We start from the raw sequence: 11,475 nt of genomic DNA, 5'->3' as shown, positions 1-11,475 counted from the left end.
TCTCTTCACATTCTTGCTCAGAGCCCTGGTTTCTCCTGAGGTCTCTGCTTCTCCCAGTGCCTCTAGCAGTGGCAGTGATTTCAGTATCCCTCTAGATCATCCTTCTGATGCTCTGGTCTCTTTAAGTCTTTGCTTCTCCTGTGATCTTGGTGTGATCTTGTCCTCCACCCCAGCTTCAGCCACTCAATCCCTTGGGCCTGTTCGGGACCTACAACTCCTTGATATCTCAGTCCCAGGCATCCCGTTCTGTCACCATTACCTCCTGTCTTCCCAGTGCCCTCCCTTCAGTGCACTGAATCATAGTTCATCCCTTCACTGGGACCTACAGTCCATTGATTTCCTTTCTTCTGACCCTTATCCCCCACATGTTTTCCATTTCCCTCCCCCAGCTAAATTCCAGTCATGAGCAGTTTAACTACACACACTTCATCTCCCTTGCCTCTCTCTTGCTTTTGTCATATTCAACTCTTGACATACTTTATGCCTAGACCCGTGCAGCTGAAAGGGCTAGCAAAAATAGCTGACTTGGCTGGCTTTAAATTTACCATGTAACGTAAGTGTGTCTTTTATGTTACCTAGCAATATTCCCTAATTCTTTTATTCACCATCTTTTCCTATAACTGTTTCATACCTCCTGACCCCTCAAATCTCCAACATCTCTCCCCATTCCCACTCCTACTTAGGTTCCTAATTTAGTGAGAAAATAAAAGCAAGAAAAAAAATGTTCAACAAATTACCATCACTACATCTAATCACCTTTTAGCATTTATACCCATGTGCTTCACTTTTCCTCCTGTTACTGTATGCTAGTGTTTCTCAACTGGGATTGATTCTGTTCCCCAGAGGACATCTGGTTGTTACAGCTGGGAGGCAGTGTTACTTGGTAGAGGCCATGGTTGCTGCAAAATAACATTCAGTGCACAGAATATTCTGCCACAACAAAGAATTATCTAGGCTAAATTGTTAGTGTCAAGGTTGAGAAACCCTGTTATAAACAAACTCCATGCTCCTGTCCAAACATCTGTACAGTAGATCCCATCCTCTAGCTTTTAATGACAGTTTTCTCTCCTTTTCAGCAGAGTCAGTATTTCCCTTTCTTTCCTGGATTTTCCTGTCAGCACACAAATAATGCCATCATTTTTCTCATCTCACAGGCATATAAGCTGCTCTTGATCCCATTTCCCCTTCCAATTACTTCTTATTTTTTGCTCCATTTTACAGCAAAATATCTTAAAAGAGTTGTCTACAGTTCTCTCTACCAGTTCCCTATTAAGTCCACCCCACCAAGATTGTTCTTATCACTGTTGACAGGGGAAATGGGATCAAACACAGCAACCAGAGTGAACAGTGTTCACACACAAGCCAGAGTATGTCCCTCTTCTCGAAGTCCTCTGTTTTCTCATGTTAGAGTAAAAACCAGAGTCCTTGGAAGGCCTTTCAGGATCTGCCCCACCCCTCCTTCTTTACTGCTTTGACCTTATTTCTTGCTGTTCACCATCCTGTTCACTCTACTCCAGCAAATTTGGCTTTTTTGGGGGTTTTTTACACACTGAGGTGTGTTTCTGCTGGCCCCTCAAGGTCTATATGCTTGTTGCTCTCTCTGCTGAAAAACTCTTCTCTCAGATATAGTTTACTCCATGTCTAAGTCTGTCTCAACATTTTATTTTTCAGTGAGGCCTACTTAAAATTGACAAACATACTTAAAATTGCACTTTCTAGCCCCCTTCCCTGTTTCATTTCTCTTTATAGTGCTTCACCTTCAGAAAGTTTTATATCTGTTCATTATCTTCTCCTATTAGAATATAAACTCTGTGAGAGGAGGGAATCACTAGCTCGTTACATTCATTGCCATATCATTTCCTAGTACTTAGAATAGGATCTGGTGCATGGTGGACCTTGAATTAGTATTTGCTGTATGAATGAATAAGCTGATGGGGGAGATAAGCTGAAAGATAAAAAGAACTGAGATCATATGAGCTTGGGAAAAGAGTAAGTTTCTGATGAGTTATTAAGTAGAAAGTGGTGCTAAACACTCATTTACCAAGGATAGATACATAAATGGTTGAACATGTGCTAAAACATGGAATTTTAAAATCAGAAACTTTGGGATGAAATAGTTTGAGATGGAGATAGAAAGAAGATAAATTCCTCTCCTTGAAAATACTTGAGATCTCTGCCCCTGTAAGGCTTGCGGAGTTGATTTTCTAAATGGGAAGCATATTGTTACACATTAGCCTTGGGTAGTAAGCTTTTATTAATGTAATAGAGTGAGATGGAGGATGTTCGTTAGCACTGTAACCCTGCTGGTGTCACTCAAAATGGAAGTTCTTCCCTAGGAAGCTTTGGGCTCTTGCCTGATGCTTCCCAAGGACAGCTGCCAAGGTTGTTGAGCCAAGATCATGGCTCCTTGAGTGCTATGGTTTGGGCCTCTCCTCCGGTCTCTTACTGGTGGTACAGGGGCAGTGTGTCCTGTTGATTCCCATGGATGAAGGCAATGGGGGCTGTCAGGCCCCTGGACAGCATCTCCAGCCAGGCCATATACAGGGCCCCAGGGCGGCTAACTGAGGGATCGTAGGTAGGCCACTGTTAAGGAAGGCAGTGTGAGGAATGCAACTTATTTCTCAGCTTATCTAGCCTTTGGTCTAGCCCTACCCCTGGGATCTTTGCCCTGCAGCTTGGCATTTCCCCACACTCACATGACTGTGAGGGCAGTGTCCTGGGAATATTACCATAGGACTTCACGAAGACACGTGCCACTCTGACTACATGGTTGGGAAGACTGAGCAGAGGACAGGGTGTGTGCCATTGTCAGCTCCTACTCTGAGACAGTTGCCCCACTTGCTGGCCCTGTTCCTATATACCTGCTTTTGGTTTGCCTGCAGGTCCCAGAGATGTAGCCTGAAGGAGCAGGAGTGCCAAGAGAAGTAGATTCCAAGTCTCCCTTTGGTGGTGGATTTTGCAACTGGTGTAAGGCCACCAAGTCTTTGAAAGCCTTTTGGCTGCAGAGAAAGAAACTCTAGATTCATCAAGGAACAGAAAGTATCTGTTCCCTGAAATGTCTGCCTTAGGAATTTAGGAACAATAAAGCTTCCTCACTTTACAGTTTTTCTGTTTTGCTGCCTAAGCTCCTTGCATTTTTCCAAACTGGTAAGGATAACTCCGTTCCAATGTAGGTAAAGACCATAGCTGCTTGTGCTTGCTCCCCACCACAGTCCTTCATCAAGGTTCACTTCCTCCTCCCACTCTCCCCTTGTGCTTGTTAGAATATAGCTTGTCTGACCCTTGCTCCTTTACGTTCTGTGAAGAAGGAGGGCAGGCAGAGCAGACGCGCACTGGGGCAGGGGCTTGGTCCTGACCTTGTTTCCTGAGGTTTGCCTGTGAGGTCAGGTAGTAGAGTCACATGCTGGGAGCCAAGCCTGAACCTTCTGAGGAGGGTATGTATCCTAGGGCAAGAGGAGAGAGGAACCAGACATTTGCCTACATTTCCTGGCAGCTTTTCCTATCCCTCTATCTGGGCAAGTGGTCCAACACCCTCCCCTCCCCTTCCTGGCTTCTGCATTTTAGGCATAACCTTGGGTTTTCATGTCCTGCTCACTCTGTGTGTTTCTCCTCCAGCTGCTCAGGGGGACTGCTCACAAAAACTCTTACGGGACATCAAGCCCAGTTTTTCTTGCATGTCAGTAGAAAGGGGATCAGCAGCATCAGCCCTGTGAGGAGGAGAGGAGAGGAAAGGCAGCCTCCCTGCCCACCATCTCTGGGAACTGGGAAGAGAGCAAAGGCCTCTGAGGTAGGAGGAGAGCATTGGGTACTTGGCAAATGCAGGGTTTGTTCTTAGGTCCTCCCTGGTTTTTATATCCCCGTCCTCCCATTCTTGTTCTCGGGAACTTGGAGAGGAGTTGGGGCTTTTTCGGGAGCCGTGGAGTCCATACCTCCATCACTGCTAAGCCAGTACACGTCCACTATCCACCAGCCTGCTTGGAGCAAAACAAGGTTCGAGGCTGCCAGTGTAAGGATACTGCCCAAGAAGAAAAAGGCAAAGAAAGACAAATTCCTTACCCAGCTGAGCAGTTGCTCCCAACTGAATATCATACCTCTCCTCTCCCTGAGGAAAATTGTTGCTATCCCACAGAACTGCCATGTGGCTTTTCTCTCCATTGACTAACCACATTCCCTTTTCTGTCCATTTTACTGGGTGCCTACTACTCTTCCCACTTCCCAAAACTCTGTTTTAGGATTCATCTCCTCCCCCTGCTAAGTATCCATTCCTATGGTATCCAAACCCCTTGGATTTACTGGGAAAGGTGGAGGTATAATGCAAAAGAATGTTGTCTTTTGCATCCTTCCCTGAGCCCACCCATTCAGTCAGGACTCCCAAGTATAAGCTAGTTCGATGGAGGAGTCTGGAATAGTGCCAGAAATCTTGCTCTGGGATTGGGCCATATGCCTCCTGACCACTGTCCAGCTCACCCTCACCCTCCCACTTTGTATCTCTCGATTCACATTTCTGCCCCTGAATTGAGAAGATAACTTGAGAGCTTTCCCCCATCCCTTAAGGTTTCAGGAGAGCTAAGCCTGTATAGGTAGGATCTTCAAAGCAAAATTCATTTTTCTCACATCCTAGGACGTGATTCTATTCAGCCTCAAGCCTTGGTAACTAAACGAGTGCTTCTGGCTCCCGTGACTGTCTTTGACAGCCAATTTCTGTACCTCCCACACTGTATCCTTCCCTTAGGCCCACTCCTTTTTGACTCACCTTGAGTTTGAAGTTGGGTAGCCAGGTTTAACCCCCCTGGCATCCTTAAGAGACAGACACCATAGTTGTGGTCAAAGGCATCTCTTTATGGGGAAGAAAAAAGGAGATTAGGAGCAAGAGCTGACAAGAGGGATGTTCCTCTTCCTGGGGATATAGGTACTGCTGAGCAGCTGGAGAGAAGAGGGCTTCACCATGATTATGTTTCTTCTTCCTCTGGCTCCTGACCATTTCTAAGCCTGTCTTCACCTTTCCCCCAACACTTACTGTAGAATGCTAACATAGTCCTCCACAGCTGGTATTGGCACCTCCTGCCAATTTCCCTTATATCCCAAGACTAGCAGATTGGGCTTCAGGTGGCCCAGACCTGCCACCTGAAAGGAGAGGCAGTAAGGAAAGAAGGGGATATGACATGCTGGGCAAAAGGGTGACAAAAAGGATGCAGTTTGGCAGCTGACCTGCATAAGGCTCTGTGCCCCAGAACATAGCCTGGGGACAGATATGACCATATAGAATGAATGAACCTTCTGGACATTGAGCCACTTGACATGATTTTTGGACTCTTGAATGGCTTGGGGCTCCTAAGAGGGGGAGGCAGACACATAGGCTGGGGACAGTGCCTCAGCATCCTACTTGAACCTCACACTTTCTAGATTCTCTGAGCCCACTGACCTGTGGATCTTCTCAGTCCTTTTATTTCCCTCCAGTCTAGAATCTCCAACTGCAGTCCCCTCCCATTCCCACTTCTCTTACTGAGACCACATGCCCACAGATCATGAAACTCATGTTCTTGGTAAAGGCCCCCACAAAATCCACCAAGGCTGGACACTGGCTGGGGGGACCAGTGAGAACCAGGTGCTGTGGCCTGTGGAGAAGGAGGAAGGGGAATGTTGAAGCAGTAATCAATTCTTCCCAACCCACTGGGGAATTTTAGAGAGAATTTTAAGGGAGAAACCATGAGTATTAGAGAGGCCTCTCCATCTCACAGCACAGTGAGGGAGGTTGGGTTCCCTTCCTTCTCCTCCACTGCCCCTGCCAGACTTTAGGAAGCTGGCTTCCTTTTAGTCTAAAGCAGGAATTGAAAACTCAAAGCCTGCAAGAACCAGTCATATAACAAAGAATGAAGTGAACCAGGTGGGAACTGTGACAAACTGGAGAGTACCTGCCTTGTCTCATGGGACAGCAGCTGTTGGCTCCAGCCAAGTGTGTCGTGTGGGATGGAGTGCCAGGACACCAGATACATAATTTTGGCAACTAATCTTAAAAATTGTAAATGCTGTGCAATCTGAACAAAACCCATTTGCAGGCAAGATGCAATCCAGATGCCACCAGTTTTCAAGCACTTGTATAGAGACTCCCTTACCAGAAGTTCTTGATGTGGTCCTGTATATTGGTTGGGCTCACTGAATAGGACAGTGCCATGTGATAGAAGGCCACCTGGACCCCAGGGCCCCCGTCCATGTCTGTGCAGAGGAAGGGGTGGTGCAGAACCATTAGAGGTGGGGTAGTTCTGGGCTTCTAATGGGGGTCAGCCTCTTGCTGTGTCTCACTCCACTCCCATAGCTACCTGCCCTGTCACTCACCAAGTTTCTTGTAGAACGTATAGAGCAGCAGCAGAAGGGTAAGCAAAATGGCAATGAGTGCTGCCCACCAAGTGAGGAGGAACAAAATGAGCAGGCAGAGCAGAGAGCCCAGGAGGGAAAGCCAGGGACTGTACCAGTGGAAGGAAGGGTACCAGCCTGCAGAGGAGAGCAAATGCAAACCATCCCTTGTCCAAGCCTCAGCACCACCCACGCTTGCACCTCAAGGATGCTCCTCCAGTTTTCCCAGGTCCTCCCATCCCTGGGCCTGACCCCAACACTTGCCCATACTAACCAGGCAACCAACGAAGGGAAGCGTGGAAACAGCTGAAGTTGACGAAGGCATAGGAGCAGAATTAAAAGTTGGAGATGATGGGGGCAATGGTGTTCAGATCAGCTTTGAATGAGATGAAAGGTCAAGGGGTTAGTCTCCAAACTGGGCCATGGGATCCAGGTCTAGGGGATCAAGGACATCTTCAGGCTTTCCCATCCCTGCACTCCCTATTCCCTACTCCCCACCCCACCTTCGCAAACACCACCACTGCCACCAAGTTAGCAGATGTTTCTATCCACTTTCAGGACTAGAGAGAGAGAAAGATGCTTTAGGGTCAAGCCCTAAAAGCTGCAGGTAGGGAGTGGGGCACATGAGGGGAAAGGTGGTTAATGATGCCTGGGTGGAGGAAGAGCACTCACCAATGAGGAGTAAGCCTGCAGCCACGAAGGAGGTAAACAGATAGCCTTGCGGATATGTTTCTTGCCATAGCCTTTCCCCAGAAAGCCGATGACCGGGTATGGCTTATCCTGGCACAGCCACTGTAAGAAGGCATGGTTGTCATTGGGGAGGGTCCCAAGAGAAGGGAGAATGACAGCCCCCTGCTCCTCCAGAGCAGTGAAAGGGAGCGAGGGAGCTTAGGGGTCAACAGGAAGAACAGATAGACAGAATAGAGTGCAGTGAGACCCCTGAGAATGTGAGGTGGGAGGAACAGGAGGCAGGTAGAGGAGTGATCTGTGCCCAGACTTTGCCCTGACTTGTGGGCAGACTTTGAATTTTGCTATATGAACTTAGATTGTCTCTTAAAACACCAGCCAACCACAGTCATCTCCATCTCCTTCAGTCACCGTCTAGGTCCTGGTTGCTGAGACTGGGTCTTCTTTTGCTCCTCCTCCCCAAAAAATTAGACCCTGGGATGGCACTGTCTATGTAGATTCTCTCCTTTCTCTCCAAAGCCCCTTGGTAAGATACTGACTAACCTGGAAGATTTTAGGGACTTCGCCTGTGGAGAAGGGCAGGCAGAGGCAGAAATCAGTGCATTCCAGAAGCAAGGCATTCCACCCATAATTTTACCTGGCTTTCCCAGAAGTTGCAGGGTGTATTATATTTTATTCCATTTTTGAGGATTTTACCCCACCCACATGAATCCACTTAAGTCATTACTGTCCTTTGAGCATCCTCTCTGTGCTGGGCAATGGGCTAGGTAAGGTTTATTTCCCTAATCTTCTCTGGTTCACTTGCCTGGTAGTAATTAGAGAGCCCATAGTGGCAGGTCCTTTGTTCTCGACAACTGCTGAAATCCCAGCCATACTGACACTCTGGCCCCAGGCAGCTCCTATTCTGCACACCCATGTCAGTGATAATTTCCTGAAGCATCTCGAATCATACAGGAACCTGGAAATGAGATAAAAGATGCACACCCCTTCATGGGGAGAGACCCCCATCCCAACACAGTAGATCTATCTAGGTACCATCCAAGTCAAAGGGGAGATTGGAAGTATGTGTGCATGGTGGGGTTGTGGGGTGATGAAATTGGATAATCAAAGAATGCCATAAAATTCATTAATGAAATGAGGGATGGGGAGAAATGTTGAGAGGGGGGTAAACTACTTTGAATGTGATTGATGAATACCACTTGCTCATTTCATCACCTATACCCTAGCTCCTCAGAGAAGCAGAAATCAAAGGTTCCAGGTCACGCTGCACAGTAGTCAGGAGTGGAGGGCCTTACCAATGGTGACGGAGATGCCCAGGTAAGAGAGTGTGGTCCACATGATGGCAAGGAGGGTTCCTTTGGGGATAGTAGTAGCAGGGTCCTGGGAACCAAACTTGAACTATTAGTGAAGGTAGAGGAGAGGAGAGAGTGTGTGTTCTGTGCCTGGACATTCTTCTCAACTTGAGGTCGCCAGAGATAGTGGTCCCGGGAAGTATCCCAGTGGCTGAGGAGAAGAAGATGGAAAACATGCCTGAGAAGTTGGCTTCTGGACTACGCCACTGTGGCGCCATATCTTCGAAGAAAATACTTCCTACAAAGAAGAGCAGAGAGAAAAGATGGTGTTTTGAGTAGTACCTCCTGGCTTCCCCTCATTCAGCCAACACCATTACCCCTCTATGCACTTTAGTGTCAGTGACTTAGCTGGGCTGGGAAGAAGGGAAGTTTGTAAACTAGCCAGCCCAGGGACTTAGAGGGCTCCTAATTATCTGATGGGCAACTCACAAATGGCCTACAGAATCGGAGTCAAGGGGGCTTTTCTGAGGAGGGTTGGGCTAATAAGGTCCCCTGCTCCAAGGGGAAATGGCATTCTGAGGTGTTCATGCCCCTAAATGCACTTCTCAGCCAGCCTCCCACTGACTTACCTTGGGACCCAAAGAAGCCAGTGGCTTCTTGGCTGGGATGTGCAGAGAGGAGTGTCCCCAGAAGGTAACTGATGAAAGAGGGGAGGATCAGGAAGAAGGAGATAATTTGGTCCTATATGCCATGGGAGATAAAAAACAAACAGGAGAAATGTGAGTGGAAAGGAAGGAGTAACTACTTCACCTCCTCCCTATCCTTATCTCATCTTCCCTCTCCTCCCCCATCCTCTGGTTCCCTTTCCTGCCAGCCTCTTCCCTGGATACTGGCTAAATGGTGTCCTTTTCTTTCTTGCCTCAAACTGCAGTGTCCCTTCGCATGCCAGAGGGGCAAATCTCAAGACTGTAAGTATCTGGGAGCAGGAGACAGGGCACTTCTTATCCGGTAGCCTTGCTTAGTGCTCGCCCCAGCAGAGCCTCGGAATGAGTCCTCCTTACTTGCCCCTTGAGGAATTGGTGTGTGGTGTCCTCCAGCAAAACTGTCCAGCCTGGGAATCTGCTGCGCCAGCCACACACACACACACACACACACACACACACACACACACACACACACACACACACACACACACACACACACACACACACACACACACACACACACACACACTCTGCTGCGCCAGCCACACACACACACACACACACACACACACACACACACACACACACACAATCTGCTGCGCCAGCCACACACACACACACACACACACACACAATCTGCTGCACCAGCCACACACACACACACACACAGAATCTGCTGTGCCATCTACACACAGACACACAATCCCACATCTCCCTATGTTTGGCCCCTTCCAAATTGGTCCAGCTCTCACAGCCATCCCCTCGGCCTTCTCACCCCACCCCTCCTGAGCCTACCCTAGGTTCCCACTCCACACAGGCCAGTTCTGTGCCAAAAGGATGGTCATAGTCACCACACCCATCACCCAAAACTCATTTTTGGGATCCATGTTTGGCAGCTGCACCCCATGTTCCTGGAAGGCAGAACACAGAGGTAGAAGGTCACAGAGACTTCATTGTCTGATTTGATGCCTCCATCTGATTATTAAAATGACTCCAGGCTGCACTCAGAAAAGGGTGCACCAAAGGAGGGATGGGCCTTACCCAGAGCAGATATGAAAGGGTCTCTACAGAGCCTGCTGTGTGCATAGCCACAGCTACCATGTTGGCAGAAGCAAAGATGATCCCTATTCGTCTGCCAAGTTCAGCACCCAGGTAGCGAGAAGTACCTGCCGCCTGAGAGGAGAGGGGAGGGGAGGAGAGGGTCTGTGGTTTTAGCTACACCTGACAGAACCAGGACCCTGAGAGATGACGGAACTGCAACAGACTCACCAGCCTTGACTTGGCAGTTGGTGGAAATGGCTGAGATAGACAGGCTGGTGATAGTAGTGACTGAAGCTGAGAGCAGAGCCCTGGGGTGGAGATGGGAATAGGGCTCCTTTAACTCATTCCCCAGGGTTCCTGAACCCCTACTGCCCTGCAGAGCCCTGAGCCCATACCTATGCCCACCTGAGCAGTGATCCAAGGCAGCTGCAGGAAGAGGATGACGCCCCAGCTCTTGAGCAGACAGCCTATCTAGGAGAGTAGGATGGTGAGTGAGGAACCAGGTCACCCTCAGCCCCACCCTTCAAGAGCCCCTCCCGAGGGAAGTTTTCTTCCCCACCTAGATCCCCTAACTCGGGGAACCCTGAGCATCACCAAGTACCATGACTCCCATGACCCTGCCAAGGCGGCCCTGGGCCTAGTCAGGCCTGGCCTACGAATTCTCCAGATCCTCTTGCTGGGGGTGCGGCTGGGGGTGGGGATCCTCTGTGGAGATGGATGCTGCGCTCTCGCCTGACTCAGCACAGATGCGGCTGACGCTCTCAAGTCAGGGACCAGGACCGCAGCTAACAGACCTGGAGGTGCTATGGGGGAGGTCAGTCCCTGGGCCTTTAATGGGGTGGCGGATGGCCCAGAACAGCGGACTTTATCCAGCCTTCCTTGTCCACTGGGGGGCCGTGGGTTTCACAGTGGCATTGCTGTGCAGAGCCTCCAGAGCCTCACTGCAGCGAAGCTGTCCCAGGGCCGTGGAGCCGGCATGGGACCCGGAGCGCGGCCCAGTGTTCTTGGCCTTACCAGTGGTGGGAGGGCAGAGGCCGACCTGGGTTATGGCTCTACGCGATGGCGGCTCCTTCTCTTCAGGGTGGGGACTTCAGGTGCTGGTTGCGTTGTCTTGCTGCGAGGAAGCCATAGAAGCGGTGCGAGAAGTCTGAGATGGGGGAGAGGGTGTAGGGGCTGCTCATCATCGCCTCTTCTGCTGTCCAGGGCAACCACAGGCTGCCTCTCTCCCCCGAACCATTTTGGGGAGTGCAGCCCGCAGCCACGCTACTCCCCTGCTGCGGGTCGGCACGGGTACCAGCCGGCGAGAGTTGGGGACAGTTCCCCAAGGCTGGAGGGGGCTGCTGCGTCGAGCAGTCCACCTTCCCGCACCTCTCCCACGTGGGCACCACCCTTTTCACCTG

At 49.6% G+C, this 11,475-nt stretch overlaps 1 pseudogene; it reads right to left on the bottom strand.

Moving 5' to 3' along the window:
• Positions 1 to 1,894: 1,894 nt before the first annotated feature.
• LOC108403278 (solute carrier family 12 member 3-like) lies at positions 1,895 to 10,537 on the bottom strand (annotated as a pseudogene).
• Positions 10,538 to 11,475: the final 938 nt, after the last annotated feature.

The sequence above is a fragment of the Manis javanica genome, chromosome 8 (assembly GCF_040802235.1).
Source record: "Manis javanica isolate MJ-LG chromosome 8, MJ_LKY, whole genome shotgun sequence".
NCBI classification, from domain to species: domain Eukaryota; kingdom Metazoa; phylum Chordata; class Mammalia; order Pholidota; family Manidae; genus Manis; species Manis javanica.
This window is presented reverse-complemented; position numbering and strand designations above follow the sequence as displayed.